Below are 17,572 nucleotides of genomic sequence, written 5' to 3'. Positions count from 1 at the left end.
CTGCTGAAGGACGTAGGCTCCTGTGGGTTCCCGCCACTCGCGGGGCTGGATCCAACCTGGTAACCTCCAGGACCCGGCCGGTGGTCCGGGAGAGGCGCTCGGAGGACTCAGAGGCCCTGTCCCAGCAGATGCCTGGTCCCCATGCCGCCTCACCTCCCTCCAGATCCGAGCCCAGTGTCTGGGGTAGCCGGGGGTGTCCCTTGTGCCTCTCCCACCCTGGCTCCTACACAGCTTCGCGCGCGCCCCCATCCCGCGCCCGGGGTGCGGACACCCAGGAGCCGGGTGGCGAGCTCCGCCGCGCCGTCCCCCAGTGATGACGCGCTTCCTGCCCTCCCGGCGCTCGCGGGCCGTGCGCTCGCGCTCGCCCTCGGCTCCGGTTCCGCGCCCGGAGCCAGCGGCGGCGGCGGCGGCGGCGGAGGCGCAGCGGGAGCGGAGCCGGCTGCACTCGGGGGCTGGCGCTCCGCAATGAGACAGTAGCTGCATCCCCGCGGTAAGGCGCGGCGCGTGGCGCTACCCTGCTCTCCAGCCTGCATGCGCGCTGCAGGGATTTCGAGTGCCTTTTCCCTCCCCTCTCCAGAAGGAATATGTGGGTGGTTTTCTTCTCGGGTTTGCATCTCGTAAGTGATGTCAATGTAGAAAAACCCTGTCAAGCTTCTAGATTTCATTTCCTAGGAGGGTTTTTCTTTTTTCAAGAAAAGAAAAATAAATTGCAACGAATGCACCTGTCTATTGCACATGTAGGTTTCGCCGCACTCTGCCCGGGTGCCGGGCTTTGCAAATAGTCTTTCAGCTGGAGCCGGAGAGCTGATCGCTAGCCCTAGGTAGCTGGTCCCCTCCTGGGCTCCCTCCTCGGGTTTCCGGTAACGGGGTCGGGAAAGCGGCCCGGTCTGCACCAAGGGGTCCCCTAGACCCCGGCCAGGGCCCTGGCGCCGACAGAGTTGGCGAGGGCAGAGCGGCTTCATTCCAGCACTGGCTGCCCTGACTTCCAGCGCCACTTTGCAAACAAGTCTCCCGCCCCGGCTTGCGGCGAAAGGCACCCGGGGCTGCTTCCCAGCGCCTGACTCTTGAGACCTGCGGGTTGCGCGACTCCCCCTTTCCCTGGTCATCTCGCTACTAGACAGCTGCTAGTCGCCTACCGCTCTCTCGGGGAAAGCGCGGGGCCGAGAGCGAGGGCAGGGTTTGGATCCAGCGCGGCGGCCTCACGTATCCTTCCCCGACCCCCAGGAGCTGAGATTTCGCGCCGGCGGGGATCGGGAGGGACCTGGAGACTGGCAATTCGGGGCCCAAAGAACGACGTTCGAGGGCGCCATATTTTCAGTGGGTTTTATAGAGGCTAAGGGGGCGCCCACTTTCCGAAGCGCCTGGGGGAGGCCGGAGCGATTGTCGCTGGGAAAGTTTGCGCGCCCGGGCGAGCTAGGAGGCGGCTGTCCCCACAAGGGCGCGCAGACTGCAGCGTGTCGCCCAGGCCGAGCCAGGCTGAGTCTGGGGGGAAAAGAGGCGCAGGGGACCGAAGCGTGCGGCTCGCTGGTGTCACGGTGCAGCGGAGTCGTAGCATTTGGGGCTGCCAGGCGCAGAGCACACGCCCCTCTTTTCCCCAGGCCACCGCCGCCAGCGCTCCGCCGGAGCCGTGCGCACCGCCGCTTCCCCGGCCCCATTGCACATTGCTGAGCGTTTCCTTCAGCACCTCTTTTTCCCTCAGCATCGCGGCTCGCGGGGTATTCCACCTGGCGCGGGAGCTCACTCCTGGCTGGAGAGGAAGCGACTAGGTTCGTAGATGGGGCAAAGGCCTGGCTTATGTGGATCAGCCTGAAACCGCTTGTCGTCTCCTGGTTTGTTGAAGCGACTGGTGTAGCAACCGGCGGCTGCGTGCAGGGCTCTCACTGTGGCACGGGCTGGAGGAGGAAAGGGGGGCGTTTCCCAAAGTCGGGGCTTCAGGTGACACGTGGGAAAACTTGTTTTCTTGCTGCTGGTGATGGGACAGAGATGGAAGGAAAGGAAAGGAAGGAAGGTTAATGAAAAACTAAATCCGGATTCTTTCCAGAGAACGGGAGAGGAGTGAGCTCAAGTGTATGGTGTTGTAAAGGACAGACACAATTAAAGACAGAGGAGTAGGAGGTGTCCCGGGGAAGCGCACCCCGAAATACACGTAATTACGAGCACTATGGTGCTCAAAGTGACACTTTGATTCTGATAGCCCGTGGTCGAGGGAACTGACATTCACTATATCCTAGCTCCCGGACGTGGTGACTTACTAGAAGTGGGCCTGTGGGGGAATCTTTACTTTTGTACATAGACAGTGACCCCGGCTTTGTAGTGAAGGGGCAGGGCAGAGTGTGTTTGCTGACCTGTGATTGGCTGAGTGCTGGAATGTGTTAGCTTTTCTCCTTGGTGTCTTAATGAAACTGTCACAGTAGAGAGATCATGTCAGCTCTTGGGGTCTTCATCACTGGAAGACATTCCGGGAAGGACCACAGGAACCTAACGGGGTGGGGGGTGGGGGTGGGGGAGCAGAGATTTCCATTAGGGAGATATGCCCCTGACATCAGCAGTCGCCTGGGAGCTTCATTAAGTGCCTCCAGTGTTAAAGTTAACCCTTTCAATTTAAGAGGTTGTATCTTCTTTGATCCGCACCATGGAGATCTCTGTGCAGAAGTGAGGAGGAAGAGTGGATGTGATGCTTGGCCTTGAGAAGGGTTGGTGGTGTGCATGCAAGAAATGTTTTTTTTCCCTCCCTTTTAATTTGAACACTAGAAGAGTGGAAAAGACTGAGATGACACTTGTCTAAAATTAGAATAGCTCATGTTTGGGAGAATTAACTGCTGAAAGCCCCCTCCCCTTAAATTACATTGAAGTTTCCAGGCTTAGAGGAGAGGTGGTACCCTGAATTCCAGACACGGACAGTTCTCAGTCACTGTCTACTCCGGGCCTTTGTGCCCCTTTTCATTTATGTAGGAGATGTAATGGGATTGTGAGGGTCTCAGTTTGGGGCTTTGTGTTTCAGGCTATCTCCAGGGAGAAGTGAAAATTTCCAAACTTGATCCTTTTAAGTTGCTATTCAGTACAGGTGTGGGCTATGTGTGTGTTTAAATCTCACTATATTTTTTGCACAGCTTTTAAACGTGATGCAATGAAAATTAACTTAAAAGAGCGTTTTAAAAAGATTTTTAAAATTACATTTATTTGTACATCTAGCTACCTATCTCTCTATATTTTGTGTGTGTGTGGGTGGGTGGGGGAACACCATAAGGCACCTTGTGTAGAGGTCGGAAGAATCAACTCTTCTACCATGTGGCTCTCTGGAATTGAATTCAGGTCATTAGGCTTTGTGGCAAGTGCCCTTTACCAGCCAGCCTCAGAGATGCTTTATTTCCGGTCCTCTAATATTTAATTTCAAGTGGATTACCTTAATATTTATTTAATTTTGTATGCCTCTTTCACCAGGTATTATTAGCCAGGCTTTGCTGTTTCTTGCCTGATTCTTACTATTGTAACTTCATAGCCTGATCAAAGTGCCTGATTTTATTTCCCCCAGTGAGATTTTGTAACTTCAAAAGGGTTAGAAAAGTGCCTTTGTGAGTTGGAAAGTTGCCTATCAGTTTACCAGGCCATGTGACAGGTGGTGTGTGTGCATGTGGCATGCCCAGGCTCTTAGGATGGTGTCTGCGACTTGTGATCTGTGACATTCTTGTTCTAGGACTTTTGAGCCAGAATATTTTCTTGGGGATTTTGGGTGGTGTTTGACTAACAGGAAGTACTAAAACCAGTTAAATCATTCAAAACAATTTTTTATTAGGTACAAAAAAATGTTTAAAGACAAGAAGAAAAATAAAACAAGGAGGCCAGCATTCTAGAATTATAGCTTAACAAACCCAACTGGTGCCTTTTTAATTACAGTATTTACCCCATCCAGAACTTTTTAATCCTATTGCTTTTATATTTAATAACAAGCCTAGCTAAAACACAAGCCAAACACAACTATTACAAATAATGGGGATAAGTGGTGAGTGTTTTCCATAAAATTGAACTCTTCCAAACTTTCTTGCTGCTCCCTTCCCTAACAAGCAGGGAAAACTCAAAAGATAAGGAAGTCTTAGAGGGTAAAACAAAAGTGAAGAAGACCAGACCTGTGGAGCCGGGCTCCTCCTGAAGGCTGACCACTTTAGTAATCTTTGTCTTCTTGGCACTTGCCATACGGCAAGCTGAGCACAAGATTCCGTGGTCCTTAGAGCCGCCCTTCACGTGTGCTCTGAGTTATATTTGCAGCCTATTTCACAGTGGATTTTCAGAGCCCACATCAGGCCCACATTTTTGTTTTGTTCTTAACCAACAATTCCATTTCTACCAACTGATTCTATCTACCATACTGTTCTAAGAGCCTAGAGCAACTCGCACACATTTGTGTTTCTTTTTCACTCTCCTGCCTTTGGCTTTAGCAAACAGAATTCTCTGTGTCTTCCATTCACTTATGCAGTAAAAGCTCTAGGGGGTTTATCTTGCTCCTCTGATAAGACAAACCTGCCCTCACCCCACACATCATATCCCTTGAGGGTAGTGCTCTTGTTTTGTATTTATCTAGTAGATAAGGTGGGGAGGAGATAAGTGTGATTAAGTGGTTTATGGAGCACAGAACTATCAAAAGATGCACACAGGAAGAACAGGCAGCTCCCACAAGAGAAGCAGACTCGGGGCTGGAGAGAGGGCTCAAAGGTTAAGTGAGAGCCATTGCCGCTCTGTCAAAGAACCCAGGTTCTGTTCCCAGCACCCATGTGGCAGCTCCTTACTATATGTAATTCCATTTGCAGTGGATCTGATTCCTTCTTCTGGCCTCTGCAGGCACCAGGAGTGCATATATATACACACCGGCAAAACAAACAAACAAACAAACAGAAAACACATACAAAACCCACTCATACACATATGATAAAAATAGAAAAGGGAGCGCCACTTTTTTTTTTTTCTTTTGAGACAAGACCCCATTCTCGTCCTCATTTCAGGTTCCTGAACACCCTCAACCTCCTTGACCCCGTCCCTTTATCTCACTTTGCTGAGTAACCCACCCTTGATTAGACTTGCCCTCTGCTCCGCGTTTGCCGCCCTAGCCCCTGGCTAATGAGCCTGGGTGGAGAAGCCACATGGCCATCTGCACTGGCAAGCTCTTGATGTATGACCATGAATCCTGAGGGGCCTCTTGACACGGCCGGGCCCTCTGCTTCTCATCTGAAATTGCTCTCAGCTGGTGCCTTGGCTTCCTTCACTAAGATGCAGTTTCGCTCTAGTCTCGCTGTCTTCCCGCATCGAGTCCGCTGACTGACGGGTGAGGATTTCTCATCTGCCCTGCCCTTCACTCTCCCTTAGCCCTTCTCCTTTCCCGTCCACACTGACAGAGACCCTCTTTGATGGGGTTGTCTGCCGTGGGGATGCTCTAGCTTCTTCATCCCAGGCAAAGAGCATCACCATCAGCAAGTGAAGCCCCCTTGACCCCATGTCCTAGCCCGTTCACCTCTCATTTCTCTGCTCTCCCCTCTTAGCAAATACTTTAAAAAAATATTTATTTTATTTTCTGTGTATGAGTGTTTTATCTACAGGTATGTCTGTGCACTATTTGTGTGCCATGTGCTGGAGGAGGCCAGAAGAGGACATTGGATTCCCTGGAACTGCAGTTACAGGTGGTTGTAATCGACCATGTGGATGCTGGAAACTGGCCCCAGGTCCTTTCTAAAAGCAAAATGTGCTCTTAAAGGCCAAGGCTCTCTCTCCAGCCCTTTTTGAGAGAGTTATCATGTTCGGACTCACTTCCCTCCCCATTCATTTGTCTTTATTTTTTTTTTTTTAAACAGGGACTCACTGTGTATTTCCTGGCTGCTCTCAAACTTGCTATGCAGACCAGGCTGGCTTTGAACTTACAGAGACTTGCCTACCTCTGTTTCCTAAGTGTTGGGATTAAAGGTGTGTGCTACCATGCCTGGCTTGCCCACTCATTCTTTCTCCTACTTTACTCTGGCTTTTACCCCACTCCTTTGGGAAAACATTTCTTTCTTTCTCTCCTCCTCCTCCTCCTCCTCCTCCTCCTCCTCCTCCTCCTCCTCCTTCTTCTCCTTCTCTTTCTTCTCCTCCTCCTCTTCCTCCTCCTCCTCCTCCTCCTCCTGCTCCTCCTCCTCCTTCTCCTTCCCTTCTTCTTTTTTTTGCTTTTTGAGACAGGCTTTCTTAGTGTAGCATTGGAGCCTGTCCTCTGTAGACCAGGCTGGCCTTGAACTCGCAGAGATCCCCTTGCCTTTGCCTCTTGAGTGTCAGGATTAAAGGTGTGTGGCACCACCTCCTGGCAAGGGCAAACATTACTTACGGGACTGGAGACATAGCTCAGTGGCTATAAATAAACACTGCTTTTGCAGAGAAAACAGATTTGGTTCCCAGCACCTACAGCCTACCACCCTTACCTCCAGTTTCAGGGCATCAGATACCCTCATCTGGACACCATGGGCAACTGCACTCATGTGCATAGGCCTACTATATACATATACACAATTAAGAAACAAACTTTAAAACAAAAAAATCCAAAGAAACAGTTGCTGTTGTTGTTTTTGAGACAGTGTCTCTCTTTTTAGCTCTTGCTGTCCAGGAACTTGCATGGCTAGCCTTGAACTCAGAGATCTGCCTGCCTCTGCCTCCCGAGTGCTGGGCTTAAAGTCGTGTGCCACCAGACTGGGCTCAACGAAACCTTCTTAAGGCATCAGCAGCATGTGAGGACTGAGTCCGGGGTGCACTTTCAGCATAATTCAGTCAGCTGATTGCCTCCTCTCTGGAACATTCTCTTCACCAAGTGAATCTGCCCCTGGCTACTCTGACTCCAGCTTTCTTGTTTGATCTAATCTTTCCGGCTTCCGGAAGCCGGAACTTTGGTTTCATGAAACATTTCATTTAGGAGTCTGCAATACTCTGCTCCTGAGAGGTCGCGGTGGTATCCCTACTTCTGTCTCAGGCCTCTTCCCTTCTGGAATCCGTATCACTTTGACATTCCATGATATCACGTGTGAGATCTTATCCATCTTGTGGCATAGAAGCCCCAAGTGCTTTGGAGTTGGTCTAGTCTGCAGTGCTCACTGCACAAGCTGAGGACCCGGAGTTCCACCCCCAGTTCCCAGGCAGAAGTCGGGTGTGGTGCTGTGTATGGATCCCAATGCTGGGGAGGTGGAGACAGGAGGATCCTTGGGTCTCCCTGACCAGCCAGCCTGGCCTACTCTTGAAGCTCTTGGTCTAGTAAGAGACCCTGTCCCCCAAAAGAACTTGTTGGGGCTGGAGAGATGGTTCAGTGGTTGAGAGTGCTTGTGCTTGCTGCTCTTTCAGAGGACTGGGGTTTGGTTCTCAGTATCTATAGTGGGTGACTCACAACTGCCTGTACCTCCAGCTCCAGGGAATCTAACATCATCTACCTTCAAAGGCACCCTACCCCCACATGCACATGGGGCACATAGACACATAAACATAAACAAATAGTAAAATAAACATTAGAAAGGGTAGATGTGGTAGATTACACCTTCAATTCCACCACTGGTCAGGCAGAGGCAGTTGGATTTCTGTGAGTTTGAGACCTGCCTTGTTTATGTGGAGTTCAAGGTTATCCAGGGTTAGACAGTGAACCCCATCTCAAAACAAACAAACAAACAACAATGACAACAACAATAACAACACCCAAAAAACAAAACAGGTCAATGACTCCTGAGGAATGACGCCAACACCTAAGGCCGATCTCTGGCCTCCACACAGGTGTGTACACACACACACACACACACACACACACACACACACACACACACACCCTGCTCCAGAAGAGAGGCCGCTTCTGCCACTGGATCCCCATATGTCTGCATGAGTGATGGGCTCTTCCTAGTTCCAGAGTTAGCCCTGGATGAGGAGTAATGCCGCCCTTTCAGATTTTATATCAGGCTGCAGTGGTTTCAGGTCTTGTTCTGGGGATGAGGGGCTCAGGTACTGAACGGGTGAGCACACCCTTGTTAAATACTTGTTGAGTGACAGGAAGTGCCTGCCAAGGATGGTTAGAGGAGACGAATGGCTGCCCCTCTCATTTTTATCTCTGAAGAGGGGGCACTTCAGCCGTCTTCTTGGTAACTTTTGACACTGGGTTGAAGAGGACAAATTGACTTGTCTGAAGTGTTTGTCATTGACCTAGTCAGTGTTCTTGAGAATCACTCATCCCCAGAGCCACTTGACCCTGGGAAGCTGTCTCCCCTGTCTCCTAAGCCTGGCTCATGGGGGAATGAATTATTGCATCTGAGTGGGACAGTTCCCTGTGTGGCCCCACTGCTGCTGTCCTGGTGACCCAGGCTTAGTAGTGTGCTTCAGTGAAGAAATTCTTCACCTCCTGTTTGCCTTGCCTCAGGGCTGCCCAGTTAATGGCTTGGCACTTGTGTCTAGCTGCTATTTGATTTGAGTGAAGCCAGTTCCTAAATATGGCCTGAGGTCGTTCATGGCAGCTCTTCCAAGGAGAGCGTGGATTATTCCCGGGTTTGAGAGATTATACGGAGGCCACTTTAAGAGGCTTAATTTTCTCCTTGAAGGGCTTTCAACTGGCCTAGCACTTGTCATTCCAAGCCGTCTCCATGTGGAGTCAAAGGAGCTATCCTGTGGTAAGATGTCAGCCAAGGCAGCTGAGGTATAGCCACCGAGCACTTGGGTTTAGCACCCAATGGAAAAGGCAGATGCGTTTGTAGGATGTCTTAGCCTGGTTCAAAGGAAGCGTATTTTTATTATCTGCTCCCCCCTCCCCCACAAAGAAAAGAGTCTAGGGTGACAATTCATTTGGTAAAGTTATTTTCTTGCAATTCTGAGGACCCGAGTTTGATCCCTAGAACCAACTTTTAAAAAGCTGAGTGTAGTGAGTGGCAAATGCTTGTAATCCCAGCACTGGGGAGGTGGAGACAGGAGGATCACTGGGGCTTGCTGGCCAGTCAAGCCTAGCCTGTTGGGCTAGTTCCAGGCCATGTCTCAAAAAAAAAAAAAAATGATGTTGACATCCAGGGTCTCCGTGCACATGTGCACGTACATGCTCATAAGCCTATACACAGATGTTCACGTGCCCCCAGGAAAATACACACACACACACACACTCTCACACTGATGAGTTGGTGCTGGGATTCCTTTTTTTAGATCACTGCCAGGAGCTTTCTTCTTTTCTTACCTGAACTGCTGGACCTTCTTCTAAGGCATGCCCCTTCCTAAACTCAGCCCACCTCACCTCCTTGAGTCTCTGAGGGGAGGCTCCTAGGAGAGACTGTCAGAGAAGGGATGGAGGAGGTCAGGGCAGCCAGGGGGCTGGACAGGCCCCTGCAGGGCACACAGGACCGACTTGCCTCCTCTGGAATGCAGGACACCCATCTCACTGGGCCACAGTTCCCCAGCTCCCCTACACGCTGGTCACTAAGGCCCTGTAGCCTTCCACTTTAAATGCATATTGAAAGGGCCCTTTATTTTCTTTGGGGAAATTTAATTTTCTGGCCTCTTTCCCTGGTGTGTTTTGTTCTACTTAGGTGAGAGGGAAAGCTTAGTTCAGCTGGAGAAAATCGCCTCCTCAGGGCTTTGATGATTAGGGCCGCCAGGTGAGTGTTGGAGATGCTCAGATGGATTTAACCAGCTCCCGGGCAAGGTGGTGGACCACTAGATGCTGGCCAAGTGCTGCTGAGACTGGGAAAGAAGCGGGAGGTGTGGGCCAGCTGTGCAAAGGGGGATTTGACAGTTCCGAAGGTCGGTCCCTGCTTCTTGCTGGTGAATTTGTGGCTCTTGGGACTTTCCTGTCTGGTGACAGTTGCCACAGGCCAAGATTGCACATCAGAGCCGGCAGTTGTTGGGTTATTCCCGGCTGCCCATCCGGCCCTTGGATGTACCTTACAGTGTTTACCTGGAATTTTATGGTCAGATCCGATGGACCTACTAGAACAAGCCCTATGGAATCTGCGAAGTGTGGGGTGACCAAATGTCCAAAAAGAATAGGAAAAGGGCACGTTTCTTTTGAGTTAACCCTCACAGGTTATATTGGTTTCTATGGCTATCATAGCAAGATTCCACACACTTAACGTAAAAACAGGTAAGTTCCTGAAGTTCAAGACCAAGGGCTGGTTCTTTTTGAGGACCATGTAGAGATTCTGTTGAGACCTCTGCTCAGCCCATGCCCTCCCTGTACCCCTGTCTTCACGCCTTCATGCTCTTATTCTGTTTCTTGTTTCTGTCTCCAAATGCCCCGTTTGTAACACACCTGACATATTGGATTAAGGGTCACCTAAATGGTCCTATTTCACCTCGATTATCTCTGTGGAAACCTTATTTCTAAATAAGGTCACCTTCGGAGGTACAAGGGGATAGACTTCAGTCTTTCTTTCTTTCTTTCTTTCTTTCTTTCTTTCTTTCTTTCTTTCTTTCTTTCTTTCTTTCTTTCTTTCTTTCTTTCTTTTTTTCTAGAGTAGAACATAGTTCAACCCGTAGATGATCAAACAGTCTTCTGTTTCAAAATCTGAATCTGCCATGGACTGCTTGTTGGTGAATTCCCTTTTCAGGCTAAGGAGCCCGGGTGCTTCACTGTGGAATCTTGGCACCTACGGGTGCCATCGCCCTGCACCTGTCTCTTTGCATCTACTAAGACCTTGCATGCTGGTTGCCATGACAACCGTGGGAGGCAGGTGTTCTCATCAGACTTTGAGAAAGCAGAGGTACAGCAAGGTCCTTTTGTCGAGTGAGTTTGACTCTGACTCAGGTCTTTTCCATTCACAACTGTCTCCTCTAACACCTCTGTGTCTCCATCCTTGACATGAGTAATTGTCTCCTGGGAAACTCATTCGTGCTTGGGAAGCCTTGTGGGATACTTCTGAACCAAGCCGAGTTTTCAACCAAGGACTCTGTACCTTTCATTGTCCCCTCTGGAGTTTTTGATCTACTCAGATAGGACCTAATACACTCCACCTTGAACATTGTTCCTCAGAGGGAAGAAAAACACCACCAAGTTATCAGTGGACTCTTTTTGCCCACTGCCTTGCCCGGGAGGTGGCAGGAAGCATGAGAGAGAGAGAGAGACAGACAGACAGACAGACTGACTGACTGTCATTGGAAGAGAGAGAACTTTGTGTGGAAGCCAACCTGCTGCTGTTCTGTTGTAAGACACAGTCTCATGTAGCCCAGGCTGGACTGGAACTCTCTCTATGTAGCTGAGGATGACCTTGAGTTTCTTCTGATCCTCCTGCCACCACTTCCAAGGGCTGGGATTACAGGAGTGAGTTATAACTGGTTTTATGTGGTGCTGGGATGGAACCCAGCATGCTGGGCAAGTACTCTACTGACTCAGCCATATCCCTGGCCCTTGCTCTGCCCTGTATGTAGCTCCCTTGTTCGTATTCTGTGGGCAGGGCCTTTGGCTACTCAGTTTGTGCTAATGAAAATTATGGGCTCAGTAAGTGGAAAATAAAGCTTGTTTGAATTTTCTGTCATATAGGTGCACATCATACTCTAGTGTGGAAAGATAAATTGAGATGGTTCAATCACAAATAAATGCTGCGCCCTTTACTAAGGCAAAAAAAAAAAAAAAATACAACCTTCATTCAGGACGATGGCGCAAGAAATGTTGTGACGAGGGGCTGGAGAGATAGCCCTCTGGATAAGATTGAGTACTTCCATTGCAGATGATCTGGGTTCGATTCCCAGCACCCATGTCAGATGGCTCACAGCTGCCTGTGACTCCAACTCCAGGGAATATAAGAACCCTTTTCTGGCCTCTGCCCTCAGGTGCACATTACACCCCCCATTCATTTATGTATATATATTAAACAATGTATATAATTATATTAATATTAACAATAAATTATAATAAAGTATAATTTAATAGTTTAAAGTTTTGTGGGAATTCAGTGTCTTTACTGTTATGGAGTATAAATGTATTAAGGAAAATGTGCTTAAACTTATGGGTGCTGCAGAATCACCTGCAGAAAGACATTTAAATGTGGCCACCTGGGCTCTTAAAGGTTTTCTAGCAGCACTGCTGAGGTAAGACTTGAATTCTAAGCTGCTGGATCAGGAGCTAGATGTAGAGCTGACGACCCCCAATAGTAAAGTATTGTCCCTGTGTGGTTCCCTGTCAGTATCACAGTACCAATCTCCTTGAAGAATGGAAACATTTCTCAGTTTTGCTATTAGCCCGTAAGTTAGAAGCCATGTTCAGGACCAATGCTCAGGCTATTCAGCACCCCCCCTCTCTCTTTCTCTCTCCCTCTCTCCCTCCCTCTCTCTCTCCCTCTCCCTCTCTTTCCCCCTCCCCCCTCTCCCCCTTCTCTCTCCTCTCTCTCACACTCTTTCTCCTTTCTCCTCTCTCTCACACACACTCTCTCTTCTCTCTCCCTCCTTCTCTCCCCCCTCCCCCCCCCAAAAAAAACCCAGAGACTCATAAATCCTTGGCTGCCTCGAAAGTCACTATATATTGAAGAATGACTTTGAGCTTTTGACCATCATCCTCATGTTTCCACCTTCTGAGTGCGGAGATTTTAGACTTGAGTCACCACACCCAGTGTGTGTGTCCCTGGGTATGGGACCTAGGGCTCTATGCAAATTAGGCAGTCACTCTGTATCCGGAGTGATTCTGTTACTCGTAGATCCATCACGTCTTAGCTCTGAGTGTGGTCCTGGCATAACCATCATTGGAAGGACTTCAGAGTATGGGTAAACACTGTAGCTGCCCATCCTCAGAGGATCTCACTTGATAGGTTTCTTTGAGACCCAAGAATTTGTAGTTCTTATTGTCAAGATCATCTTAGGTCTTCTGAAATTTGAGTGTCATAAAATTGGCGTTTAGAAGTCACTTCTGTACACTGCCTACCCCCCACTCCCACTCCAGTTATAAACCTTACCCTGTATTTTAGTGACATTTCTAACCATTTTCTGGTTTGGGATTTTGTTGTCTCATTTGAAGATGCTAGGGCTTTATTCTTCAGTCAGAAATGTAATGCATTTCTGAGTTTTCTTTGAATAATCAATCACTCTCCCATTTTTTATATAAGCTCCTGCAATTCATTTAAAAATCGACCTTAAAAAGCTAGGTTCTTTGAGCAGGTAAAGTCCTTTGGTGTACTGGCACCGTCTGTGAATGATAGTAAAGATTTCTGGAGATAATTTAAGGAGGTCTTGTGGTTTTAAGCTTGCACAGGTGGTTAGGAATGGCCTGCGATAGATATATGTCTGCATCCTTGAGCTCAGCGTGCATATTAAATTAAGCAATTGGTAAATGGTTACATATGGGGGGAGGGGGGGAGGGGGAGAGGGACCCTGTCTCCTGGTGCAGGAGATTCAGTTGCATTAACCGGCACGCTGGATCTTGGTATTTTGAGATCCATGCCTTGCAGATGTTGTGTGAATTGATTTCCTGCCCCTGGAGACAAGATTTTTTTTTTTTGTTCAATTCTGTCTTTTTTCTTTTGGCTGAATGGAGACTTTCAGCTTTAGAAGGGGAGCCAATATTAATTTTGTGTTATTGGGTCATGTACACCACATTATTTCATGGTTGTGAGCCTAGCCTTTAATGGCTGACCGTCTCTTCAGCTCCACGTTACTTTATATAATGCATTCTTGGAAAGTTAGAGCTAAATACTCAAAAAGCTGTAGCAGACTGTATATATATTTGTCACAGCTATTGAACTGTGTTCCTTTAAAGAATGAATTTTACTGTATGTAGCTGCATTCTTTTTTGTTTCTTAAAAGAAGGTTTATTTTTAATTGTGTGTGTGTGTGTGTGTGTGTGTGTGTGTGTCTGTGCACACGTGAGTGAGTATCCATCTCTGGCACAAGATCTCTCTGGAGCTGGAGTTGCAGTGGTTGTGAGCTGCCTGATGTAGGTGCTGGGAACTGAACTCAGGTCCTTTGCAAGAGCAGTGCATTGCTCTTAACTGTTAAGCCATCTCTCCAGCTCCATGTATAAGTACATCTTTACTACATACACTGTATCAAGGGAACTTGTCTCTTTAGCTGTGCTTGCTTTTTTTTTTTTGTAAATTAGTTATCAAAAATCAAGATTGCATCTGTGAAGCCATGTCCTCTCTACCTCTATCTCAAGTGTCTCTGTTCTGCACTGGTTTGAAAATGGTGTTACATGTCTTTTCCTCGCCAGCCCAGGCCAGGGGCTACTGAGAGTTGCACTTAGCCTCTCATCCCTGGGCTTAATCCCTTTCTTCATAGTAGCAGGGCTGAAGAAATGTCCTCTATGTCTCTGACACCCCCCCCCCCCCAGTGCCTTTCTTTGCACATTCTCCAACTCTTGTCTTAATAGGTTTCTATTTTTCTAAGTCTGGGGTCTCCAGCAGTGGTTCACCTGTATGGTTGTTATGGATTTTAAAGACAGCCCAGATAGAGGAGCCCTGGCTTTGGAGTCTCTCATGAACTTGGCAAAGCTCTTTCTGGGTGTCTACTGAATGCCTGGAGGATACAGGCTGAAAGAAAACAGACCTGCGCTCTGTCCTCAGGGGTTTCTTAAGTCCCACATGCACAGTGATGTTAAGACAACCCAAAGAGGGATACATGTTGCAAAGGGGCAGCACATGGGTCAACACATGGCCTACCACATAGTGGCCACCATTTATACTGTGACCTTGGGCATGTCACCTGCTTGCTGTAACCCTCAGTGTGTGCTCATCAGTACAATGCATCCATCGTGCCTCAGTTACATAGTGGTTCCAAGAAGGGAATAGAAGCCACACTATGCATACTTCTGAGCAGATGCTAATTATCTATAATTCTGTAGCGTGAGCAAGTTAATGTATGGTTTTGTTTGTGCCCCAGCCAGTCACAGGACAGGAGTTTGGTGTGTTTTCTCTCCTCCATTTTGGGCCATGTTAAGAACATCGACGTGTATTCGAGGGCTGTGCTGGTTGGCATTGCTCCTTGGTTGAGGAGGTTGAGGTTGGAGGTGAGCTTTCCAGCCCCAGTGCTCAGTTACAGTCTCGGGTCATCTGATATTGTGTTATTCTCCTTCTCCAGGTCCTGACAAAGGATTATTTCCCAAGGGTGCCAGGAGCCGGCAACATGGAAATTAGTTCATCTTTCTAATATGCTCTGTGGGGCCTCCAAGAAGAAAGGGATTAATTAGCATTTAAGTTAATTGAAGAGGGGCTGGAGTTGTAGCTCAGTTGGTAGAGTGCTTGCCTAGCACGCAGAAGCTCTGGGTTCCAGCTCTAGCATCATCGCATAGGCGTGGTGGCATGTGTTTGTAGTTCCTGCACTCTGGTGGAAGCAGGAATTCAAAGTCATCTCTGGGTATATATTCAGTTTGAGGGCAGCCTGGGCTACATGAGACTGTCCAAGAAAAAAAAAAGATAAAACCCCAGTTAATTTAAATGAAAAATGGAAGGCAGGCACTGGCCCCTCTAGTGAGGGACCTCTAAATAGGGATGGGAAGGGGCCAGCTGAGGTGCTTAAACATGTCTGCTTGTATAACTCGCGCTAGTACTGTCACGTTTCTTATTACTCTTCAGGCTTGTCTTGGTGTACTTAATGCCTCCTCCATGTGATTCTTACTAGGGTTGGATTAGGAGCTTCTGTCCTTGCTTTTCAGGGTTAACCAATGTTCTGGTAACATCAGCACCACCTGGGGACCTTAGTGTTAGGAATTCGAGTTCCACCCTTATGTACAACTGCAGGACTCCCCATGTAATCAGAAGCTGAGGTGAACTTGTGGTCACAGTAGCCTAGGGGAAGCGTGCCTGGAAGGCAGGGACACCTGTCAGCATTTCACACTAGGACATGGGGAGGGAGGTGGTATCCCTGATGACCCCTTCTGAACACCTCAAGAGATGAGAAGCTGGGGGCTTAGACTCGGGATTCTGTTCTGCTCACTCCTGACCCTGTGGGTCTTGACTCTTAAGCTCCTCTCCCCGTTCTCATCTCCATCGCCATCTCACCCCCATTTCCATCCCATCTCCACTGGCATCTTCATCTCCATCCCTTCCCCTTCCCCAGGTCCATCTCCATCCTTGACATTCCTGTCCTCACCCCCTTCCCCATCCCTATCTCCGTCCCCTCCCCTCTCTATGCTCATCTTCATCCCTCCCCTCCCACCCCCATCTTAATTCCATCACCTCCATCCCATCCCTCCCATTTTCATCCCTCCCCCATCTCCATCCTCATCACCTCCATCCTTATCACCTCCGTCTCTATCTACCTCCAGTCTCTATCTCTGTCTCACTGCCTTCCTGCTGGGCTGCTCCTGAAGGATGGTGCCTGGGGATAAGGGAGCCTTTGCATGGCTGCACCCCCGCACCAAGTGTGCTGCTGTCTTCCCGGCTGTCCATTGGCTGTTCTGACACCTTCTTGCTGTTCCTGGGAGAGAAAAAAGGCTTAGATCTAATGTAAAAGTCAGCTAGCTTGGGTTTCAGGAGACCTGCGGGGCTTTGCATCCTGTCAATGGTGGGCTGTCTTATTCCTATCCAAGGACAGGCTTAGACAGAGTACCGTTTTTCTAATGCTTCTCTGGACTTTTAAATCCTCCTTCTCCAAGCACCATGTCAGAGGAATTATCCTGGGAGATGCTTGCCAAATGGCACCAAATAAGCATCCATGCACTTTTCCAAAAAGACAATTACAAGTATATTGAGGAACTAGAGGCCTGCTGTGCGGGACATTAGTCGGAGGAACTCAGTGCCAATTTGGGAAGCTCTCCTGAGGGAACTTTTCTCAGCTGAGCTAGGCAAGTGGAGAGACAGTCAGGCTTGGAAGAGGACAGGGAGGAAGAGAAAAGCGAGCCAGAGTGCTGGAGAGTGCCTCCTCAGGAGAATCCAGTCTCTGCAGATACAATCAAGTGGAAATGGGAAGTCCATTATAAATTCATCAACACTTGAATCGTGTTACTGGTTAGCCCTGGCATCCTGGTCTGGAATATGCTTAGAAAACTGAGCTCTTGTGAGGTCAGGCTCTGCTCAAGGTCACATTTCAAATTAGGGACAAGTCGGATCAGGATCCAGAGATGGTAATTAGTCCCGTGTGCAGGCGCTAGTACCCTTCCGCCTTCCGTCTGGGATGGAAGATGCTAAGAATGTAAAACTACAGTGATTGGATCCAGATGTACTGGCCTGACCCTTCTTCCCTTTAAAGCCAACATAGTGAAGTTTTTTTTTTTTTTTTTTGAAATAGAATATTTTAAACTGCTAGTCCACCTTTGTGCATAGGGCTAAAGATCAGAGAAGGAAAAAAAAAAACCAAAACAAAACCCAACCAAGCCAGTCAGTATCCCTGTTGTTGGGGATGCTATACCAGGCTGTGTTTTTCTTAGCTTCAGGCACCAGCTAAAGTGTCCTTGGGGTGCACAGGACAATGGAGACCTCTGTTCCGGAAGTGACTGTGTTTGTTTTCAAGTTGGGAAACAACTAATAGGCCCACAGCTATAGGTGTGTATTAGGTTTTAAACATTAAAGTGTAGGGGCTGGTGGTGGCCAGCTCAGTTGGCAGAGTGCTTGTCTAGTGTGTGAAGCCCTGAGTTGGAACCCTAGTGTCATATAAACAGGGTATGATGATGCGTGTTTATAATCCTATCACTCAGGAG

General features: G+C 48.5%; 1 protein-coding gene across 1 annotated transcript in view; it reads left to right on the top strand.

Annotated features, from left to right (window-relative positions):
* Positions 1-393: 393 nt before the first annotated feature.
* Tln2 (talin 2) overlaps positions 394-17,572 on the top strand; it is a 432,507-nt gene continuing 415,328 nt past the window's right edge. Inside the window, 1 exon segment of the mRNA XM_059268180.1 lies at positions 394-490. The gene's annotated coding sequence lies outside the window, so the exon portion shown is untranslated.

This window comes from Peromyscus eremicus, chromosome 7 (assembly GCF_949786415.1).
Source record: "Peromyscus eremicus chromosome 7, PerEre_H2_v1, whole genome shotgun sequence".
NCBI lineage: Eukaryota > Metazoa > Chordata > Mammalia > Rodentia > Cricetidae > Peromyscus > Peromyscus eremicus.
This window is presented reverse-complemented; position numbering and strand designations above follow the sequence as displayed.